Source organism: Pseudophryne corroboree, unplaced genomic scaffold (genome assembly GCF_028390025.1).
Source record: "Pseudophryne corroboree isolate aPseCor3 unplaced genomic scaffold, aPseCor3.hap2 scaffold_2282, whole genome shotgun sequence".
Taxonomy (NCBI): domain Eukaryota; kingdom Metazoa; phylum Chordata; class Amphibia; order Anura; family Myobatrachidae; genus Pseudophryne; species Pseudophryne corroboree.
Genome location: NW_026968935.1, coordinates 12335 through 18469, shown reverse-complemented (window position 1 = coordinate 18469; position 6135 = coordinate 12335).

The window sequence follows — 6135 nt, the reverse complement described above, 5'->3', positions numbered from 1 at the left end:
CTCCTAGTTGAGACTGCCATGGCATTGGCTCGTGATCCCAAGAGGCCAATATCTCTCGCAGCTTCTTTTAGGTAGACTGCAGCATCCCTGATATGACCTAGTGTCAAAAGAATGCTATCCCTATCCAGGGTATCCAATTCAGACGACAGGTTATCTGCCCATTTTTAGATAGCACTGCTCACCCACACAGATGCAATGGCTGGTCTGAGTAGCGTACCCGTGGTGACATAAATGGATTTCAATGTATTTTCCTGCCTACGATCCGCAGGATCCTTTAGGGCTGCCGTGTCAGGGGACGGGAGAGCCACCTATTTGGACAGCAATGACAGAGCTTTGTCCACAATGGGGGGTGACTCCCATTTTTCCCTATCCCCAGAGGGAAACGGATGCGCCATTACAATCCTTTTGGGAATCTGAAACTTTCTGTCAGGACTTTTCCAAACCTTTTCACAAAGCATGTTCAGTTCATGAGAGGGAGGAAATGTTACCTCAGGTTTCTTTCCTTTATACATACAGACCCTAGCATCAGGAACAGTAGGGTCCTCAGTGATATGTAACACGTCTTTTATTGCCACAATCATGTACTGAATGCTCTTTGCCAGTTTTGGTTCTAATCTGGCATCACTATAGTCGACACTTGAGTCAGTGTCCGTGTCGGTATCCCTGTCTGTCAGCTGGGCAAATGAACGTTTTTGTGACCCCGAGGGGGTCTGGACTTGAAACAACACATCCTCTACGGATTTCTTCCAAGCCTGGTTCTGGGACTCAGATTTATCCAATCTTTTATTTATCATTTAAAGCACTCAAAACATTCACCCAATCAGGTGTCGGCGCCGCCGATAGGGTCACTCCCACAGCCGTTTGTGTCCCTAACATAGTCTCCTCCTGGGAAGAGCACTCCGCCTCAGACATACCGACACACGTGCACCCACCACCCACAGACACACCGGGCATATAGGGGACAGACCCACAGTAAAGCCTGTCAGAGAGCCACAGAGGGAGATATTGCCAGCTCACACCCCAGAGTCCAAACCCGGTCTGAAAATACTACAGAAAATGTCACAGACCTGCAGCGCTTTTATAAATTACATACAATGCATCAAAATCACTGTGCCCCCCCCCCCCTCCCCGCTTTGCACCCTGTTACTTGTACAGCAGTGTGAGGATGGACCAGCGTCTCTGCAGCCTGTGTACAGAAAATGGCGCCGGGCTGTGTGCTGTGAGGGCTAAGCCCCTCCACCATAATGGCGCGCTTCAGACCCGCTCTTTTTTAAACTTTTTTATACTGGTGGGGGTCCGGACAGTGCCCTGGCACTATGTCCGCTCCTGCCAGTCAGTTATTTTGTGGTTAAATTGCTGCCCCCCCCCGCTCCCTGCACCCTGTAGTGCCTCTGAGTGTGGGAGCATGGCGCGCAGCGCGGCTGCTGTGCTGTACCTCAAAGCCGTCACTGAAGTCTTCTGATCTTCTTCTACTCGCCTGTCTTCTGACTTCTGGCTCTGCAAGGGGGGTGACGGCGGGCTCTGGGAATGAGCATCTAGGCGTACCTAGCGATCAGACCCTCAGGAGCTAATGGTGTCCTGTAGCCAAAGAAGCAGAGCCTTGAAACTCACAGAAGTAGATCTGACTTCTCTCCCCTCAGTCCCACAAAGCAGGGAGACTGCTGCCAGCAGCCCCCCTGAAAATAAAAAAACCTAACATAAAGTCTTTTCCGGAGAAACTCTGTAGAGCTCCTCAGTGTGCATCCAGTCTGCCTGGGCACAGATTCTAAACTGGAGTCTGGAGGAGGGGCATAGAGGGAGGAGCCAGTTCACACACCTTTGAAAGTCTTAAAGTGCCCATGTTTCCTGTGGATCCCGTCTATACCCCAAGGTTCTTGATGTGACCCCAGCATCCTCTTGGACGTATGAGAAAATAATACAATGGTATTTGCATAGTGTTAGCTTAAACTAAGGGTGAAACAGTATAATATCAGTGTATAATACACACAGCTGCTCTACAGATCATATAGTGACAGTCACTTTGGTATATTGGCGAGACCCTAAATCCCACCTACCTGATCCTCCTGTGGGATCCTGTGATTCTCCTCTGTACAGTCCTGGGAATACAGAGGACGGGGACATCTCTCTGGGGTATCTCTGTTACTGGGCCCATCTGTAGGAGACACACAGTGACTGAGTACAGTGTATATATGTGATTATCAGGTGATGTGTGTATATAGGGGCCCCCATACCTGCTCTCCCCTGTACAATACATGACAGTCTCCTCTTACCCAGTGATGTGAGGGGCCGGTGATTCTCCATCATCACGTCCTTGTACAGACCCCTGTGTTCCTCTATATACTCCCCCTCCTGCATGGAGACATAGACAGTGACATCCTGACACCTTATAGGAACCTGACACACACAGTGATACAGTCATCACCCAGACACATCCCCTGGTGTTCCTGTATAATGCCCCATTCCCAGCAGTCACCTCTCCAGTCATCACCCAGACACGTCCCCTGGTGTTACTGTATAATGTCCCATTCCCAGCAGTCACCTCTCCAGTCATCACCCAGACACTTCCCCCAGTGTTACTGTATAATGCCCCATTCCCAGCAGTCACCTCTCCAGTCATCACCCAGACATGTCCCCCGGTGTTACTGTATAATGTCCCATTCCCAGCAGTCACCTCTCCAGTCATAACCCAAACACATCCCATGGTGTTACTGTATAATGTCCCATTCCCAGCAGTCACCTCTCCAGTCATCACCCAGACACATCCCCTGGTGTTACTGTATAATGCCCCATTCCCAGCAGTCACCTCTCCAGTCATAACCCAAACACATCCCATGGTGTTACTGTATAATGTCCCATTCCCAGCAGTCACCTCTCCAGTCATCACCCAGACATGTCCCCTGGTGTTACTGTATAATGTCCCATTCCCAGCAGTCACCTATCCAGTCATCACCCAGACACATCCCCTGGTGTTACTGTATAATGTCCCATTCCCAGCAGTCACCTCTCCATTCATCACCCAGACACATCCCCTGGTGTTACTGTATAATGCCCCATTCCCAGCAGTCACCTCTCCAGTCATAACCCAAACACATCCCATGGTGTTACTGTATAATGTCCCATTCCCAGCAGTCACCTCTCCAGTCATCACCCAGACATGTCCCCTGGTGTTACTGTATAATGTCCCATTCCCAGCATTCACCTCTCCAGTCATCAACCAGACACATCCCCTGGTGTTACTGTATAATGTCCCATTCCCAGCAGTCACCTCTCCAGTCATCACCCAGACACATCCCCTGGTGTTACTGTATAATGCCCCATTCCCAGCAGTCACCTCTCCAGTCATCACCCAGACACATCCCCTGGTGTTACTGTATAATGTCCCATTCCCAGCAGTCACCTCTCCAGTCATCACCCAGACGCATACCCTGGTGTTACTGTATAATGTCCCATTCTCAGCAGTCACCTCTCCAGTCATCACCCAGACACATCCCCTGGTGTTACTGTATAATGCCCCATTCCCAGAAGTCACCTCTCCAGTCATCACCCAGACACATCCCCCGGTGTTACTGTATAATGCCCCATTCCCAGCAGTCACCTCTCCAGTCATCACCCAGACACATTCCCCGGTGTTACTGTATAATGCCCCATTCCCAGCAGTCACCTCTCCAGTCATCACCCAGACACGTCCCCTGGTGTTACTGTATAATGTCCCATTCCCAGCAGTCACCTCTCCAGTCATCCCCCAGACACATCCCCTGGTGTTACTGTATAATGTCAAGGGGTCAGCTTTCAGGGGGTAGCTTGCGTGGAATGTAATAAGCGTGGAAGTAAGAAGTGTGTTATCTGAACAGTTAAATAAACAGTTGAACAAACATTGACCACCATCAAGGAAAGGTAACTTACTTAAACAACTTATTCCTACACCACTTAACCCAAAATGATCTCACAAACGACCACAGCATGTTCATCAAACTACTGTTTCTTATTTCAATTCATGGAATTCTCACCAAATGTAACACATTCTACACTCACCCTAAAACTCACCCCTCTGTGCACATTACAGCTTCTATTCTCCACTCCCCTCTTCTAACCACTCATGAGCTTTATACTTACTTCTCTGCAAGTACTTTGACAACCACAATTGGCCACCAGAATAAACACTCGCAAACATCCACCAATATTTATCTCACTCTTCTGCTTTTATTAGCTGGTGCCATATCACCAAATCCAGGCCCCAACCACCTGTCCCCCTCACACACAGCTATCTCAAAACATAGAACTCCATCTAACCTCATAAATATCACGTGTCTCCCATCCCCCTCCAAGTCACTAAAATGTGGCTTATGGAATGCACACTCTGTTTGTAACAAATTACCATCCATCCATAACCTCTTCATATCTCACAACTTTAATCTGCTGGCTATAACAGAAACATGGCTCACACAATCAGACACGGCCTCCCCTGCAGCACTGTCACACGGTGGTTTCCACTTCACCCCCCCCAGGCCTGGTAATTGTAAAGGTGGTGGGGTTGGAATCTTACTGTTCCAATTTTTCACATACACTGTTCTACCTCAGGTTCCATCACTCGCATTCACATCATTTGAAGTTCACTCTATCAGGATTTTCACCTCTTCTCTCTGCGTGTTGCAGCTATCTATCGCCCTCCTGGGCAACTCGAACAACATCATTATGGGCGATTTCAATATAGCTCTTGACAGTCCACAATCTGTTCATGCCTCCAAACTCCTCTCTCTAACCTCCTCTCTTGGCCTGACCAAATGGTCTGACTCCTCTACTCATCAGAAGGGCCACTGCTTTGATCTTGTGTTCACCAGACTCTGCTCAGTTTCTGAATTCATTAACACTCCTTTCCCTTTCTCTGATCACCTTCACAATCTCTTCTATTACTCTAACTTCTATGACACTAAAACCTAGCAAGCCTCCTCTAACCCGCAGAAATACTAACAATATACATTTTCAACAACTTTCCACTTCTCTGCAACAACTGCTCTCACCAATCCCTACATTTACCACACCTGACACTGCTGTATTCCACCTGCACAAGACCCTAGAGAGGCTCCAGCTACCCATCACACTCTTGATGAAGTGGCTCCAGCTACCCATCACACTCTACATAGGCTTAGATGCCAACCATGGCACTCTAAATCAACAAGACACCTACAAAAACTGTCACGTAAAGTAGAACGTCGGTGGCGTAAATCTCAGAATCCTCAGATATAAGACCACCTACCACTCCTATCATCAGGCTCTGGACACTGCCAAACAAACATACTTCCAATCTCTCATATCTTATCATGCCACCAACCCCAAGGAACTTTTTAATGCATTTAAATCACTTCTTTACCCTCCCTCACCTCCCCCACTAGATACTATCAGTGCCTACAACAGCACAAACCAGTCAAGGTGGTTACTCCATATACCGGCCCTGTTTAAACGTTACCAAACAATCCATCTCAAGCCCCGCATGGGAGTCAGGAAGCTAATCCCCCTGCAGCTTATATCATCCACCACGGGACTCTCACCATACGGCCTTATACAGCGGCCTTATCGATCTCGCCGCAACAGCGGTTCACATGCCGACATTACCAACAGCGCCCATATCCCTGGGCCAATCAGCCAAACGGTAAAGCTGTAGTGGCAGCACAAACAAGGTACGAGTCACTTCAAGTCCCGTATAAGAGACGGGAATCCAAACTGTCCCCAGTCTGAAAAATTGACTGTGGTTTATATATCCACCACGGGATCTTCACTATTTAGCGGCAATTCCATCCCCGCTGTGGACACGGTCCACACGCCGCTTCTATCAACAGTGTTAACATCTTGGGACCATTACCCATACAATCCAGCTATAGTGGAAGAGGTGATGTAATCCTGGAGGAGAATATACATCAAGCGCATAAACGATTTTCCACCACTGGACTTGACGGTTCTCTTCTCATCAGTTCCGCGCCGGCACCCACCTGGACTTGGCATATAAACGTTTTTTTATCTTCCAGCAGTTGTTTTTAAGCCACAACCAATATTTTCTTTCCGGGGACGCCCGGTTGGATATATTGGTCATATTGCCACAGAACAATTACATTAATATATGTATTTGGTTTCTAGCTGCTT